The 18,413-nt window shown below is 36.4% G+C and overlaps 1 long non-coding RNA gene across 2 annotated transcripts; it reads right to left on the reverse strand.

Annotated features, from left to right (window-relative positions):
* Positions 1-1,361: 1,361 nt before the first annotated feature.
* On the reverse strand, positions 1,362-16,210 carry LOC118247263 (uncharacterized). 2 transcript variants are annotated; one of them, XR_004778323.2, is made up of 3 exons: positions 16,117-16,210; positions 8,604-8,671; positions 1,362-3,500 (listed from the first exon to the last, which is right to left on the reverse strand). It is a non-coding gene; the product is annotated as an uncharacterized LOC118247263 (long non-coding RNA). The 2 variants fall into 2 exon arrangements; XR_004778324.2 differs by lacking the exon at positions 16,117-16,210 and adding an exon at positions 12,729-13,058.
* Positions 16,211-18,413: the final 2,203 nt, after the last annotated feature.

The raw sequence follows: 18,413 nt of genomic DNA on the forward strand, positions 1-18,413 counted from the left end.
TTCCATATGTGATTTTTGCTCTGGAAAGAGCTTATAAAAGTGATCTGGTATAGTGTTGTTCCGATTGAATCAATGATTTCTGTCTCAGTTGCACAAAGTTTAAAGAAATATTTTTTTCCTTTCAGTTGAAGATATTCATTCTTTCAATCATACACACTGTCACTTCTAATAGATGCTCTGTGCTACATCCTCACCTTTATTTGCACTGTGTAACTCCACATTATGCCTCAGCTCACTCTGATTGCCTTAGGCATACCATGATACAGGAAAGAAGACTGAGGTAACAGCACAGGTAAATGCTTTATCAGAGATAAAGCCATACAGATTCTTTGTACTACATACATCTGCACCGAGACTTACATTAATACTGTATCTTCCTTCCACAGCTGCTCCTCTCTTATTTTTGAGACCACATATTCTGAATCTTGACGTAATAAATCCTTCATTATTCTCAATTTCCTTCTGATATCACTACTGAAATTATTCAGATACTGCTATCATTCTTCCCAAGAGACCTGTCTTTTAGCTTTAGGTCAGTTACATGAACCCTGAAGCTGCTGAGAATATTATTCTGCCTCAGAGTAAGCTGGTTTGCTATTAGTTTAGTGCTCCTTCATCTTCTCTTCGAAGGAAGTGTGACATTTTCATTTATCTTTTTGATTTTATTCAGTTCCTTTTTTTTTTTTTTTCCTTCCATTTCACAGTTTTAAACTTAGAGTTCCTTCTAGACCTGGAACGTAATTTTTATTTTCTGGACCAGAGTGACCGAAGAGGCTAGGTGTTTTTACCAGGTAAGATTTATCTCTGCCATTTCTATAGGTTATTTCAGGCTCCATGCAAGTACATGGTCCTCTTCACATTATTATCTGACTGTCCACAGGCTTTAAGGTCGGATGCAGGCTGGGTGTTGGGGAATGATGCTCATGCTTGCTGATGGCAACGAGCAGATGCGTGCCCACCGGAGCACTGACTGGAACTGCTCTTCTGGGATTTTGTCACGATTCTCAGTCTATCCATTTCTTCTTATTATAATTATTACCCCCATTATTTATCATATTTCTGCTCTTTGAAAGCTTTGCAAATTTTAATTATTTTTTGCTGAATCCAAAACAATTCCAATTCCAATGCCATCAAGCTGCTTTTTAATTGTTAACAACTAAAGGGTAGGGTTACATTCTTACCACTGCCAAGACATGTCAGCAGCTCTGTATCCGCAACTTAACACAAATCATGTTTTTTTTTTTTTTTTTTTTTTTTTTTTCCTCAGTCTTCTCTGCTTGCCTGTCAACATTGGCTTTACTGAGGCTCTTCACAATGTCCTTATGCTGTTTCAGTACTGTGGCAGGCAGGCAAGCACAAAGCATACCACAAGTGCCTTTGGGAAACTTGACTTGCTTCTCAGATGAAGCCTTCTTGCAGACAACCTGTTGGGCACTCTGGTGCTGTAAAACTAAATGTATGCATGCAGAGATCTGCTTGCCCCAAGACTTGCACTGAGGTGCCTACATTTATATTTGCTGTTTCTCTACTGTATGACCACGTCAGGCTTAAAAATGCAGTGTAGGTTTAATGGTCACTACCTACAGATTCTCTGTCACCAAAGCAGGGTTACACCTCTTCGTTTCACTGCATTCTTCTTTTCTCACAATCACAGTGGCATCCTTGGCGATGGAGTGCTTATGAAAATCCTACTTTGCACTTTCCCGCTGTTTTCTAGTCTGAAGCTCATCTTGCCTGCTGCAGATTCCTTTGCCTCATCTTTCATATCTTACAAGAGAAGAATGTACTCTGTCAGTCCTTATTCTAGCTGCAGGCTGTACTGCAGCCTGAGGCTTCCAGATGCATTTTATAGAGAGAGGGCTGCATCGACTGCAGCGGTTAAAACATTAAGCAGACACTTGGGGAACCTCAGATGTATTTTTACTCTGTCACAGTCTTGCTGAAGGACTGTGGCCAACTCCTGGAACCTCTTTTTGCTTCAAGCTTCCCCATTTTTTACATGAAGATGATACTGGCTTCCTTTATAAAATGTTTTCTTGCCTACTGAAGAAAAATATCTTGCAAGAGAAGTGCTATTATTGCTTCACTCACACAACCCTTGCTATTTTCTCATCACAGTCACAGGAACAGAAGCATTATAAAGCAAGTACCTGAGAGAGGAGGTTCCCTCTAATAATGGGAGTGAAAGGCCCAGAGCCTTTGGCATCTGCACCAGAACGGCGGTGGGTCTGCCAATGCTGCATGTTTTGCAACTTTCAGCTTTCCAAAAACTTTCCAGTCCGAGCATTTATTTATTTTTTTAATGCTGGAGAAAAAAAGGAGAGAAAATAAGATCTGGATAATTTTCATGTTGTACCATCTGTGATTTCTGTTTCCGATTCACTTACAACAGTAAACTTTTCCAGTTGTGTCATCCAAAAGAACTGGAAAATGTCCGTTCTAGTTGTTTTCACTGAGTGGATGTTCAACTCCCTGAGGATGAAGTGTACCGATGTAAATTTACTGTGATAGAGTCACACTGCTGCTGATTGTTGCAGAACTACCACTGAGTAGTAAATGCTTCACTGCTCTGTTACCCAGGGGGCTGAGCATTAACTACACTATTGAACAGCAAATGCTTATCATCCCCTATAATTCAAACCATATAAATCACTGAAAAGACACAGTGTGCCTGCAGGGAACTCACATGGTCTATAAAAATGTAAAAATCTGAACTATATTTAGCTGACAGACCTATACTTAAAAAAAAAAAAAAAAGTATTCAAATGATAGTCTTAAACATTAGCTTCATCTACTGAAGCTTTGGTGGTGTTTAATCTTTTCTGCAAACATTTTCATCTTTAACAACATATTTAAAAAAAATAGGATTAAAAAGTAAAAATTATTACTTTCTTCTTTGCCTACACTCTCTCTCTCCTTCAAGCATTCACACATCATGTAGAGTGATCTCCTTTAAAAACACTGTTAGAGCACAGTATTTTTCTTTATTGAGCATCTCTGTCTACTTTGCTTAAAAACCACTAACAGAAGGTTTAAAATATCATGGTAGTAAAACATGCATCCATCAAAAGGAGGGGACACAATTACCTTCTGTTTAAAGACAGGTCTTCTCATAAAGGACTTATGCAAGGATCACTGTACTGAAATATGAAAAGCAAGTTAAAACATTCTTTCTGAGGAACTGTACTGTGACCGAAGTAATAAACTTTCATTCCTGGATAAGCAAACTCTTAATCTGAAGTGGACACAAGTAGGTTCATTACCATCAATGAATTACTCATACTTGTAAAGTTAAATACACACAAGTATTTGCAACATCAGAGGACTTTATAATAACCTGGTGGTGCATATTCCTTAACATATACATCAAATAACTTTTGTTCCTCCTTTTGGCCTCAACCACGCAATAACCTTTGGATCGGCCTCACCAGCCTTGTTGTAATTATCACAGACTGATTATGTTACTTACTGCAGAGCTGACTCTTCAGTAATATTCTCCACTAGAAAACAAAAACATACCAAAATGCCCATCAGTAGAGAAATAAAACATGTTGACCTTTAATACACAAATTAAATTACACAAAAAGACAAAGAACAAAACCAGATGAGAAAACCCTCAAGGGAGAACTGGTATTGGACTTGCTGAATTTCATCTAGCATTCAGAGCACTGATGAAAGAGATGGTTCAGAGCAGATTTTGAAAATGATCACAATCAATCAATGTTTAAAAGGGGTCAGAATCAAAATGAAGTAAGAATACTAAAGCCTTTATGTTATTAACCCACAGATAGCTTAGTTTTCTCCCTTTTATCCTTTATGAAGGTGTTCTAATGAAACAAAGAAGATTTTGATTTTTGAATCTTATGAAAGACTGTCATCAATGATTTATGTTTGATACTTACTTTTTTCCTTTCACAGAGGAAACATTTGTAAATAATTAGCATGGGTCTACCATAGTCTGTGAGCCTGAACTAACCAACAGCAATGGGGGATTTTAAACAGAAACATAATTAATATAATTAATGTGAATATGTTTGAAATGTTGAAATGAAAACATGAGGTATGATTTCAAAACTGATACAGATAAATCTAGAAAACCTAAAAAGAGTTCTCTCAGGAAAGAAAGAAATGTATATATATACTTATCTAAGAAAAGTATAATACTTATCTAAGACTACTTATTAAGAAAGTAGCAAATAGTGCCAGCATACTTGGGATGCACTATCAGGGTACCTCATTACCAAGAACAGAGTCTTTCTTTATATATCCGTAATGCAGCTTGAATGTATTGCTTTGACTTGTCTTCAAATGCAAAGTAGACAGTTAATTATAAACTAAATTCAGGAAGCTCAGAGAAAACAAAACAAACAAAAAGCCACTGGTGTTCTAAAAGCAACTGTTTTATACAGTCAGTTGCTTTATCATTTATTGCCTATTATATGCTCACCACAATGTCAACACTGAGAATAAAGTGGAATGTACTAAGAAATGATAGTTAAAAATCTATAATTTGGGATTAATTGCAGAAAATTAATGCAATACAGCAATGGTTTAATATGCTGGCAAAACCAACCCTTATAAGTAATACTCCAGACTGCATACCAGTTCTAGAATTCCAGATGAATTTGAGATGTTAGTCCCACAGGACTACTCAAGTGAAAATGAGCTCATGCTTCAGTATTTTCATATCAGAGCCATTTGCTGTACTAGCACCCCACAGTAAATTTCTTAGAGAAATATTGATTCTAATTTCCAATGCCCACAGACAGCAAAATCCGGTCATTTCACTTTGGAGACCTCTCTGCAACCTGAACCAGCCCTATATGATATTATTCTGATATTAATCTAAAAAGTGTCACCCTCACCTGAATAAACATTGGACATCCATAACTTCATCTGGCTGGAAAAAATCTGAAAATGAATAAACTCATTGATTTCAAAAATTGTCTCCCAATGTTACTCATTAGTTGGTACAGATTGCTGAGGTGCCACCAACTGAAATGGTGACATTTCACACCAACGAGGACTTGCTGGGTAGCGTGCAGTGTTAAGCATGTGTGTGTATACTTGCATAAGCACGGCTCAAGTGCAAGTAATCTCTACATCTTCAGGCATATCGTGATGTGAAGCATGCAAGTCCTATGCATTATAATCAGACCTTTTAGTTTATTTTGCTCCTAAAAATTTGTAGCTTCCCCTTAACAAAAAAGAAAAAAAAAATCTAAGTGAAGAAAATTAGGCCTCTTAAAAATTAATCTCAATTGCATTATATTCAAGACCCACTATTACACTTCACGCTCATTATATCTGACCTAAAAAGAATATTAAAAACCTCATTATTTTGTTGCTGGCTTTTCTACTTAATTATTACCACAACAGGCAGGTAGTCATTATGCTGATTACTCAAGACTGAGATGTAAATAATTCACGTGGGGGTTAATAATCAGATAATAACAGTAAGCCCTCATTCTGTATAATTAAGTCAAATTACATGATTTATTCTGGGGCAAATCTACCTTCAAAATGAAACATTTTATGATATTACAATCTTTTTAAATAGCCCTACACTTTGTAAGCATGCTATATACAGAGGTTGCTTAAACTCTAAAATTTAGGCCATTCATGAAATTTAAATGGAAAGGGGACATTTTGTTTTAAAATTGCAATCATCTATATTTGTTATTAATGTTGGATACCATCAATTAATTTCCCTTTTTCAGCAGTCCATATATTGCAGAATCACGGAATGGTTGAGGTTGGAAGGGACCTCTGGAAGTCCTCCTGTCCAACATGCTTTTCAAGTAGGGCTGCATTTATTGATTGCCTCCAGAAACCTGTGCATCATAATATTCCTATAGGAGAATGCTGAACTGCTAATGTGGCCAATGACAAAATTATCTTAGAATTTCTAAAAATAAATTATAATTTATAATGTAGAGACTTTCTTGTATTAACTCATCATTGGAAACTGGGATTACAAACTTCTCTTCTTCTACTATGCATTTTTCACTACTTTTCTTTTATTTTATTAATGCCAGATGATTGAAAAGGGCAAGGGGAAAAGCAAGCATTCTGCAGGGTAAATGGGAAGAGAGATGGACAGAGCTTTTCTTTAAATGTCACTGCTTACAAGAAGCTTGTGACAGCCCAGCATTATATAAGGCTGGCTTTTTAGAAGGTATTGTTAAACACACACTGATTTCTCTCATATTTTTAGCTCGCTATTTTAATCACCTCTATACTGAGATCTTAAAAGTATTTTGAATTGCTACATGTTACAATTCATTGTCATGTTTTCAAGTCACTGGAGCAATGCTGTCCCAAATCACGACAAAGTAGGAACTTTATGGCTGTCAAATGAAGTTACTGGTAGCTGAAAAAAACAGTTACTTCTTTAGCAAAAAACTTCAAAGCCCTCTGTGCATGATCTGACTCATTATGAGAACTCATCATGATGGGATCTGGAGCATGTGTGTGCATGTGTTGCTAGAGTGCCTTTCAGTTTATTTGCACACACACATTGACTGGATTATCCCTTGGGGTCAGGACTCATGGGTTGCCCAGTTGCGACTGTGATCAGAGACATTACATTTGATGTAAATGTGGCCATGGCTTTAAACCAACTGGTAGGTTTATTTATTTATTTATCTATTTATTTTTATGCGAGAAACTGTTACTGAACAAATTCAGAGAAACATAAAATACAACAACAAAAAAATATACTGGTTTTGATATATTCAGTTTAACAACCCTAGAGAGAATCTACATCACAGTTTTTTGAGGTTGTCTCATCTATATACATTTTTAACTAGTGAAGATTATTACAGATTTTAAGACCATTAAGAATTAATGCAAACACAATTATAAGAAGTGTCATTAAAGTAATTTATGCCTTACTATAAAGATCTAAAATAAAATATTTTTCACATATTTTTTTTTCTTAAAATGTATCTAAAATGTAACTGATCTGCACAGAGAACAGTAGATAATAATCTTAGGAATCTTCCTACTTTAAATGGAGGTCAAGTAACAAGAAGTGATTATTTTTCAGTAGTTGTTTAGTATATTCAGTCATTTAACACCTTTCTTAGAACTGGTGTGCTTAGATGGCCTTTTCAAACAGTGGTCAGGGCTGTGTCTCTCTAGAATCAACTCCTTAAGCTTTTCTGAGCCATTGTGATCTTCTGATAGAGGAGAAATACACAGGAAGAGGTAAGGCTAGGATTTCCTTAACAGAAAACAAAAAGCATGAAAGGAAGAATGGATTCTGGAGTGGGTACATCTGAAGTCCATGTCTTTGCCTATATTGCTGTGGTATTGAAGGTTTTCTCCCCCCCCCTTTAAAAACTCATCTAGTTCTTGTGTTTGGGTTAAGGCTTGTTTCTGTAAGTCAGAAGGAGAAGCCATCTAGTGAGTCTGATGCTCTGAATAGTTAGCCAGAGAAAGCTGAGAGTCAACATGCATAACGGCTCAGTGAAATATTTATTAAAGTTTAGAGTTAAGGGTGTTTAAGGCTGGGAAGAGACAGCAGCGTTACTTCACCAGCTTTATCTTTTTTTTTTTTTTCATGCTGGGAAATTCAGAGAATATGACTCCACCAGTAAGCACAGAAAATGATCTTGGGCTTTTCATTCTTGTGCTTTCTTTATAATTTACCTTCTCAAGTGCTGACAGAAGCCCTGTTCTAATTGTAAATCTGAATCTGCTGAATATTGATTACCAAGAGATCTGATTGTATTTGTCCAAAATAATGGAGATGAATAGCTGACTTTAAAGACAACTCTAAACTTCTCCATCTAACAATATAGATCATAGATTAATGAGCTCTTAAAGTAATTGGGTCAGCCATAAATAGGGTTGTTTGCAAAGACACGAATACATTAATTTGTAAAGGTCATATTGATAGCATCGCTGAGAAGTATTATATTATTTATATCCCAGTTTTGAGGATTGATTGGCTGTAATCAGACTGCATCTATTTCTTTCAAAGATGTTCAAAATAAAGAGTGCCCAGGAGGTTTCTTCCATGTAGTCCACAATGCAGAGGAAATACTTATGTCCAGGGCAGAAAAGAATTTGTTTAAGTAGTCATGCTGTTGGCTTTAGTTTCTTTAAAGGGAATTGGGATAGAATATATCTCCTATGAAGAGTTGAAAAAAGCAGTATTGATTTCTGGATGTTTACTTCAAGAAAGAAGAAAAGAATGAATTTGCTGGTATTGGAGGTCCAAGGGATTATTACAGACAAGGGAAAAAAAACAGGATCTGCTTGTTCAGTATCTGTCTGATAAACTGTTCTCTACACACTGGGGTACACCTTGGAGACATACATGTAGGGGCCTCTGCATTGTATTCCATTATGTTTCAGTGGACTTTTGGTTTTTTTTCCTCAACCTCTAGATGAACTCTTTTCATACCACAGTGAGAAATAAATGATTTATTTCAGGACTTCTGACTTGTCTGACTGAACCTAACATCCCAATGATCTTTGGGAAGTATGAACCTAAAAAGGATGTGATTTCACAACCTTCCTTGCCTGTACTTGTCATGAGAATATAAGAAACAGCAGCACTGCAAAACTGTGAATTAAAAATGCTCACTCACTTTTTGCTTAGCTTTGTAGATGTTTTCCAGTCTGACTGTCTTGTCTCTTCCTGAGCTTCTCCATCAACCTGTTAGAGAACGAGAATTGAATGTAGTTTTCTAAGCCATTAAATTAGAAATAAACTGCACAGTATACTGCTGTCTTCAGCAGATTCCTGGAAGATTTAAACCCCGTTGTTGTAGTCCTTATTTACTCTATGCAAACAAAAAACCCTCAATATAAGCTGCAATTAAAATAGGAGAACTTATCCCATGAATCTTAATAGAAATCCAGCCCTGCTGGATAATTTACAGTTTAAAGTTTCACATTGAAAGTTTCAGGTTTTGAGTTGGGATGATCACAGGGGAGACACTACAGCATGAAAACAGTATCCAATAAAAAAGAAATGAGGTACTAAAAAGGCCAGACTTAAAAAATGCCAGAGGAAAGAACTGATAGCTAATCTGAGGAAACACCTCATCAGGAATAATTTCATTATTTTCTACCTAATTTTCCCTATTTATAAACTATGCATGAAATGACTGAGAAAGCCTCAGATGTAATCCTTATTTAAAATTCATATGAACAAATTTCTACACAGCCCTTACACATTATGAACTGCAAGGGAATTTTCAGCAGAAAGCTCTGTGTGAGGCAGTTGGATCAATGAATTACTTTGATATGACTACTTACAGTGTATAAAAATAAATAAAAATAATAATCACATGCAATAATTTTAAAATTTCCATTTAAGAGTACCTGCATATTCAATATTGTTCAGAATATTTTAAATGGAATTTCATCACCTCTTAAATTATTACGGAACTAAAAGTTTATTACAGAAATGGACTAGATAAAGGAAAGCATTAAACTGATATTTAAACCCTGAAAAATAAATATCTTTAGTCAAATAGTTAAACTTCTGCAGAGAGTAATTTTGGGTTGATCAAATGTTACAAGTTTTCAATAAACTTCTCTGACTGGTTCTATTAAAAAATCTCCTGAAATAGGTTATCTACGTAATTCAGTTTCTATCTACCACCAACAACAGAGTAAAGAAAATAAGTAAGAAATAAAGAAATTCTAAAATAACACAAAAATTCATTTTAACTCAGCTTTTCTTGAGGAACTAATGCAGTCAGCATCCTTGCATGTCAGACACTGAAGCAGTTCATGCTATTTCCACTAAGAAACAATCATACCAAACATCTTTAAACACTTACTATAAGATCACACACGGACAACTGCAAACAGCATCACTTCATTCATAGTCAGCCTCTCCCAGAGGAGACTTTGCTGTCTTTTCATCTAGCTTTCTGTGGCAGCATGGTCTTTAAAGTATATATCTAGCAGGCTCCTGTTTTGTTTTTGGTTTTGTTTTCTGTAATATTTATGCACATAGATTCCCTTTACAGAGCATGAGTGATGTGAAATGAGCTGCAACAGGAGTTGGAAGCTCTGTGGAAAAAAGGGCACTAGGACACAATATGTTTCCCACTAGACACAATATGTTTCCTGTCAGGTTGAGAGGAGGTTCAGGATAACTTTATTTAACACCCACATAGCAGAGTGCTAAGCTCGTAAGTGCACAATGACAATATTAATTTGCATTCCCAACAGCAAGTGTTTACAATGAAAACTCAAGCGTCATTAGGACATAGACTGGCCAGGAAATGGAAAATACTTAGCCAGAAAGGATAACAGAAGTAGGTCAGAATAGCACTTGGCTGGAATCAGTAACACTGTAATGTAACAGGTGACACACTGGCCAGGGCAACTAAGCAGGCTAGTAAATCATCAGCAAAATGTAGTATATTTTTATTAAAAATAAAACGTTGTACATATTGTGGTCTTGAATGTTGAGGACTGTTTTCCCATATACCCAATGACCATGTATTTTCCAAATGCAAGCATCTTTCATGATAGCATTATAAACACATGTTGCAAAACTATGCTTTAAACACACTGTTTCTTTACTTTAAGCAGTAGATTTCAGGTATGTAAGTGATTTTGAATCACTTTCAGTAATAATCATTGTTTAGTTACCAATTAAGATTTAAAGCTGAATATAGTTATGTGCTTCATATTACTGGAAAAGTTAGTTATTTTCCTGATAAATCTAAGCCAGTTTTACTATTTCTCCTCAATCTTAAAGGTTATCTTCTAGTTAGCTGTCAGGACATATATTCATTAGTATTTTAGAATAAAAACTTTTGTCCAAGTTATATGAAGATTGTTTTCAAACTACCTGGCTAGGTTTCAGTCAGATGATGTTTCATCATGCTGGAGGTTACTAGCAGAAGCATAATAAGGTGGTCTAGGCTATTAACTGAATCTGCAGAGATATTTAAGTGGTAGAGCTTGGGTTTACTTCTCACCTGAGGAACTTCACTGTTTTCATCCAGGAGCCACCACTGCATGCTCTCCTGAATTAATGAATTCTCTTTTTAATATGGTCTAATTGGTGAATAGGACATAGGACACCAAAGCATGCCTTACCAGGAAATTGCTGGTTTTGAAGCTATAGCTATAATTTCAGGCTGCAATAAATGTGCACATAGTCAGCCTGGGGGAAGCCTAAGACATTCATCACCATCTGATGCTGGCTGCTGGCTAGAAACACAGAAAATGGTGCCTGTAACCTCCAGGGAGTTAGTCCATCATTAGATTAACCACCACTAAGGTAAGGCCATAGATCATTAAAAAAGACAGGCGCAGTGTTGGCAACACAAGAATAATAAGTAGAAAAACTTGCACCGTCACTTTGTGTAGGAATGCGGGAGAAGCCTTACAGACTGCTGGCAAGGCAGGGGAGGGCGAATAGGTAGTCAGTACCTCAGGAGAAAAATGATGAACCACGTTGCTATTCAGCAGATGTCTTTGCTTATCAAGTCTATCTGCATTTACAGTACACTATGAGAACTAAATACATCACTTACTCAATGTCTAAACATGCTTTTCCAACATGAAAAATATGTTTGGCTATCCTGATAAGAGCTTAAACGCTTTTCATTTAACCTTAGCTTTCTCTACTTCAGTTTTAATGACAAATTGTTATTTACATGAAGTATTTTCCAGCTAAGCTGCATAGCACAGACAGAGCTGGTAGGGAATACTACAACATGAATATATGGAGGCAGACTCTCTCCCTGTTCTTCACAGGAGCACTGTCCTCAGGTACTTTCTATCACTGCATGACTAGAAAAGGCAGCCAGTTTTCCTTCAATATCAGTAAGGTCTTTAATGTAAGACCATCACTTCTGGAACTCTTTTAAGTCCTTTTGTACTCACTAATTGATTAGAGTGTTCAAGGAGAAAATCCGGGGATGAGTTTCAGAGCAGTGGGTGCACATTTTATTAATTTTTTTTTTGCATCAATGGAAGGGTAAGACTTCATTTTGAGGGGTCCTCAGAGACAGCAGATGGTTATTTATTAGGCACAGTGCTGAATCCCACAGCATCTAGTATTCAGGATTATCATTCTTACATTTAATTTCAGTCTACCCCTTCCTTTTCTTTTTGCTTTACAATTTCATGAATGGAAAAGAAAGTGTAGGGAGAGAGTCAATGTAGTTCAACTCCTCCGTCTGCAATTTAGCAGACTTTTCACTATTTAACATCTAGGCCCCTTTGTCACCCACTGGAATTTGGAAGGTCTTCCTTTTCCACACCAAGTTCATTTCCTCTTGTGATGTATCATTTATACACTACCCAGTCTATATATATATATATATATAAATATATATATATTTTTCAGAATGGAGCAAAACATATACCAGCAAGATGCTAATTTGTTTTGTAGTCTCCCAAGATTTTGATTTTTGGCAGAAAAATAGCATTTTGATAGTGAAATCTATTTGCACAATTGTGCAATACTTTTAGAAAGTAGTGGTATACTGGCAAAAACCTTAAACACTTATACACTCTGTGCTTTTATGAAATTCCAGGGATTGAAGATATATAAGCAATGTGATCCTAGCAGTCTGTGTTCTGCAATACCTTAACTGAGCCAGAGCATGTTGCTGCGATGGTGGTGATCTCCAGTGCACTGATGTAAATTCTGCAATAGCTAACACTTGTCATAAACTCTGCTCAGACAAATCCCCCTCTACTTTAATGAGGCTCTGCAAAGAGTGGTATCTCACCTTTGTCCCTTGTTTTCTCTTTCTCTCACATACAGATTGCTGTACTGCTTACTGGGGAACTGGGCCCCAAACTGGTACTCTGACTGAATAAAATACACTGAATTAGTTCAGTCGTTTATCAATCAAGAAATAGCGACTTACTGGGGTGAATATTAACAAACTGAAACAGCTAGAGCATTAATGAAGACTGTGTAAACAAACTATTAAAAAAATAAAGGATGAAAGATAGCAAAGAAAATCCTTAAGAATCAGGGGATAGAGAGATCCCCCCCAGTATGGAGTGGCCTGTATTTTCATTTAATCTTTAAAAAAAACACAACCCAACAACCTCCCCCCTTAAAAAAAAAAAGAAAAAAAAAAAGAAAAAACAACCACAAAACTTAGTAAGCATACAAGCATCCTCTGGAAGAAAACACTTTACTTCTAATTAGAATGGCACATTATTTATGTATCTAGATTTTAATTGCACTCACCTGATATACTCATTAAAATTATTTTCATTACAATCAAGCTTGTTACTTCTTTTATAACTACATTAGACTTAAATGTCAAAGTAAGAAAAAAAGGCCAAAAAAAATTCCAGCAGCAAGCATCCCTTGAATCTGAAATATACCCTATTCCTCTTGATAGAGCTACTTCTCCTAAGCCTCCATGTTGCTCCCCAGTAACCCCAGTAAGATACTCTTCCCTGCTCTCACAGCAGCTCCTGCCGCCCGCCGTCTCTCACCTTGACCACAGCTGCCCTCAGCAGGGGCCATGGCCTATTTCTGCCTCCGGCCTTGGTGCTCCCCCTGTTCCCTGGCCTGGGCTCTCAGCACCCACCTCCCTTTGCACAGCACAACCCTCTGCAGCCCCTGCCTGGATGCTTTCTTAATGGTATTAATGGGCTATTAGTTAGTACCCTTAATGGTTTTAAGGGTATTAACGAATATTGCAGCAGGGCCCCTGCATGAATCTGAACTGAAGCAACGTTAACATGGGCAGAGGGAGAGATTTACAGTCGTCCTGGACTTTTAGTATGTATCTCTTTCATTACAGGAGATCCTTGTCTTGGTACTTGGCTCTCCAAGCCTGGCTGCCTCCTGCAACAAGGCTTGGGGTGCAGCTGAGCCCATGCAAGGGACCTCACCATTCCTACTGCACAGTCTGGATACGTTTCTGCTTCTAAAGTCAATCAATTTCTTGTTAGTAGCGCCCCTCTCAGTCCCTCCCTACATCTGAATTTCCATAGAAAAAAAGCCACATCACACAGTCAACATAAGACATCCCATAGCACACTGTGGAGTGGATTCCACCTCCATTCAGAATCGGCAGGTGTCTTTTCAGTTACTTCAGAGAAAGCTACATTAAGTCATACATGCTACACACTGTTTTTAAAAGAGGGAGGAAAATATCAGAGAGGGATATATGAAAATTCTTATTCCATAATGGTAACTAGTGAACCAAGTGAAATGAAATTTGATAAATTTTCAAAGACCTCAGGCCAGCAAAGTACTTAAAAATAACTGTGAAAGTTCCCCACATCACTTTGATTTTTAGAAGTACACAGATGCTAAACTACTTAGTGTGGAAAGTCCCATGTAGGTGCACAGTACATAATAACTGCATTTTTGGAGTCAGTTTGTTAAATTTCTTGCATTCTTGGAACACCTGACTACCCTTTGAAAATGTGTAAAAGATTTCTGAATCACTTTTTTAGATGATAAAATAATAATAAAAAACACCTCTAAATTAGTTTAATCAGTTCTTGTATTAGCTTAGTTTCAGTTCACTGGAATGTCTTTACTTTGTACTCCATTTCTTTTAAAAAAATGTAAAAAATTAATACAAGTAAACTTACCAAGAACAATTGCAAATAACTGCTGGATTGCAAGTCTTTACTATGATAATTAAATACAAAGTAATTTTTTCTCAATAATTCAGTTATTTTCAACATTTTGGGCACTGAATTATAAGTATTACCTTTGCACTACTACATGCTGCTTTGTCATGTCAGCCCATCTGGGCCACTGAGGAAGGTTCAGTTTAATTATTCAGAGAGCTGAATTCCTGCTAAGAAGTTGAATTAGTATAAAAATATTTTAATGTGCATCATTTCAGCATCTAGTAATGTAACTAGCATTTTTTTTCCCCCTAAGGAAATTATATTCATTCTTCTTTTTTCCCCTTGCAATAAAACAATCTATTTTTACTTATTATTTCTGTTACAAAGCCAAATACAAAAGAGCAATTTCAGAAATGCCTTTTCCCTTTATCAGATATAGATCAATTAAATTTTATTTAAACAAAACCCAAAATAGCCACGCACAAGGCCTATACAGTAAGAAATGAAATAACAGAATTGAAAGTTTTAAAATGTTCTTAAACAGTAGAGCTATCAGTTTTCTGTATTGAGCACAGTGAAACTCTAGGGAAGTTCAGACCAAAGTTGATATTTTTAACCTCTGAGGATAAGGCCCATCCTAACCTGTAAAATGTAGCATGGACATGAAATAGTACATAAAAAAATAAAAAATAAAAAATCAGACTATTAAAAACATTACTGAGTTGGGATAACACATTTCTAAGTATCACTCTCTGGCTCTTCTCAAAATACCAGGCAAGCGTTCCCCAGCAACAATGAGGTTTCAACATCATAACATTCTTCTTTCAACAATAGCAGATAAGACTGTCACACACACAGACACAGTGCATATTTCCAGTAATCTTACTAATCAAGAATCATTCTGATCTGCCTGTACATCCCTGTTGTACTGATGGTAAATTGCTTTTCACCAAAAATACAGATGTGCTGCTGCTGAAAGGTCTTTGTGGTCAAAAAATTTGAGAACACTCTATTCTATGATTCTATTTCTAAGAGCTTTCTGGTGATTGAATACACGTGAAAGATACATAGAAAACAGCAGCAGTTTTTGTCCTCTTTTTATTACCAACTTGTTTTGAACACACTCTGTATCTATAATGACAGCCATAAAATTTGTAAGGCAGCTCTCCACAATGGGGGTCAGAGCTCAGGTGATTAAATTCTTTTTAGACAGATTTCACTCTGCCTAATTAAAATATATATATATATATAATATATACATAAAGCAATTTTTACTAGCTGAAACCTCAAAAGACTGGCCATGTACCAAGTGGGGTTAGTGGTCAACTGTAGCTCCATTTTGCCAGAAGGTCAAATCACTCTCTGCTATTTCTTATCCAACAAGCTTGAAAGGATCTGTAGTCTATCCTATATGAAACACATTACTTTAAAGACAGGGGTGGTGGAATTTTCCTCAACATTCCAAACTTATAGAAGACTCTTCACAGAAAATGCATGTATGGAGTTTTTAAAATAAATTTTAAAGAAATGAGAAGATTTAGAAAGGATTGGAGTCTGAGTTACCTGTAATAGCAGTCTCAAAATCCGGCAGAGTTCTTCGCTGCAACCCTACTGGCCAAGGCAACGTTGACTTAGGCAAACCACCAAACTCCTTAGTAGAAAGAAAGTCCTTCACACTTAATGGAGGCTGTAAAGAATAATTCACAACAGCAGCATACTGACATAGTCACTCCTGAGAGAGCCTCATTTCTGAAATCACCCATCAGGTGTGCCTATGTGTGATCTTTCAAACCCCGTGTGTCTCCGGATAGCTGTAAATCAGAAGACCGCATAAAGAGTAATCATTACCAAAATTACAGGATACAGTGCAACACAGTAACTCTGAGAACACTTTTTTTTTTTTTAACAAATGTATCTCTATGCAAAAAATTTCAAATGAAATACATAAATCTGATGCTGTGTATTTATAATGCGTATCTATCAAATCCAACATCATTATTTTCCTAACAGAAATGGTGATATTTGACACACTTTCTCAATTTAATTTCTGCTTCAAATTTCAATGGAAGATCAACCCATTAGTTCTCTCACTGAAAATCTCAAAAAAAAGTGATATTTTAAGTTATTGTTCGTTGTGTATAAATTGTAATTCTTCTGAAATATACTGCCTTAATAAGGGGAAAATTATTGCATGGTACAGATAGAAATGAAAGTGAAATAATTGGCCTTCAGTGTTTGAGCAAAGTTGTTCCTTTGTATTCATTCAGTTTGTGTCAGTGGATTTAAGATTTCATTACAGAGTGAGCTATTGGTTCTAATAAGATGCTACTGAAGTATTATTTCTGCTTCGAAATCATGTTTAAATGATGTACCCTGTGAGGTTAAGTTTTAAGGGCTAAATCATCAGGGAAAAGTTAAAAAAGTAAGTCACTGTACTCAGTAGTTAACACTGGTTCCTGACAGAGCCTGAGCAAGGACTTGCCTGTGAAGTGCATCGGGTGGATAGCACAGAGGCAGTCTGAGTGATGGCTGCCTCCTTACTTCTCATAAAAGGGGAGGAAAGGCCCAGGAAGGTTTTCTGATGTTGCAAATCCCACCGCCTCCTGTGAGCCAGTGTCAGGGCACTGGATGGGAAAAAAGCGAAGGCATTTCCATCTATTTCACACACACAAAGTAAAAGATATTTAAAAGATATTCTTACGAACATGAGTGCACTCTCATTTCCTTTTACTTCATTGTGTGCCTAGTACTACTTTCAGTCTAGCTCATATAATTTAGAGGGTCTGACATCTATTGCCCTGATCTCATTTATCACCAGCCCATCTCCATTTTAGAAGCACAGATACTCAGTGTACAATTTTTACTGTAAAATTGGATTTGTTTGTTGTGACAGAGTAGGCTTGTTGAATTTATGATTTAACATTGAACATCCTTCACCTTGAAAGCAGCTCTCCTGCCGTAAAAGTGAAGCATCTCTCTCATGAGGACGCTATAATATCACGGTACAGATGCCCATCCTGTTAGACAAGGTTGTGCCAGTAGAAACTAACTTAATTTCCTGAGACATTCCAGTGTTTAGCTCTATTTTTCACTTTACAAGGATAAATATTGGGAAATACTTCATGCCAGTGTAATAACTGTCCTTCCATCAGTAGAACAACAACAACAAAAAGTTTGATCAGTTCAGTTCAAGTGAATATTCAGTTCAGAATGGTTGGGTGAAAGAAAATACAAAAAACATGTTGAAAAAACACACATTATTTGTCTGATTGTTGTTGCCTTTGTCTGTGCTTCACAGAAAATCACTAAATTATTTCATATGTACTTTGGAACGAGACTTTTCAACATGGGTGGGTATTTTATTCAAAACTGTATTTTTGGCCTTCCTCAAATCCTTTGCCATTGGGTATACTGCTTTGCTCTCTCTTTATGCTTCTGTCTGCTCCTCCCTGTTCTCACCCTACAATTACTGTCAAGTTCCCTAATAAAACTACCCTTAAATTGGTCTTAATTAATATGATACATAGGAACAGGAACGTCATGCTGTTTCCAGCTTGTCTTAAAACTTTCACAACCTACTTAAAGCCTGCAAATTATCTTAGAAACTTCCACTTCTGAGATAACAAAGTTCTGCACTAGCTCAGTCTCTTTATCATGCAGGGGACAGCATTATAGCTCGTTCAAATCCAGCAGCACTGATGTGTCCACCTAGGTCCATCTCTGAAATGCAAACCAATATGTTGCAGCTCCTCATTTTCCAAGAATAATATCTCTTATTCCCACCTAAAGTCTCTTCCATGATGCCTTGCCTTCCTTTCCTGTTTTAGGTCATCTTTATCAGTAGAGGACCTGCAAAAAGC

This window comes from Cygnus atratus, chromosome 9, assembly GCF_013377495.2.
Source record: "Cygnus atratus isolate AKBS03 ecotype Queensland, Australia chromosome 9, CAtr_DNAZoo_HiC_assembly, whole genome shotgun sequence".
NCBI classification, from domain to species: domain Eukaryota; kingdom Metazoa; phylum Chordata; class Aves; order Anseriformes; family Anatidae; genus Cygnus; species Cygnus atratus.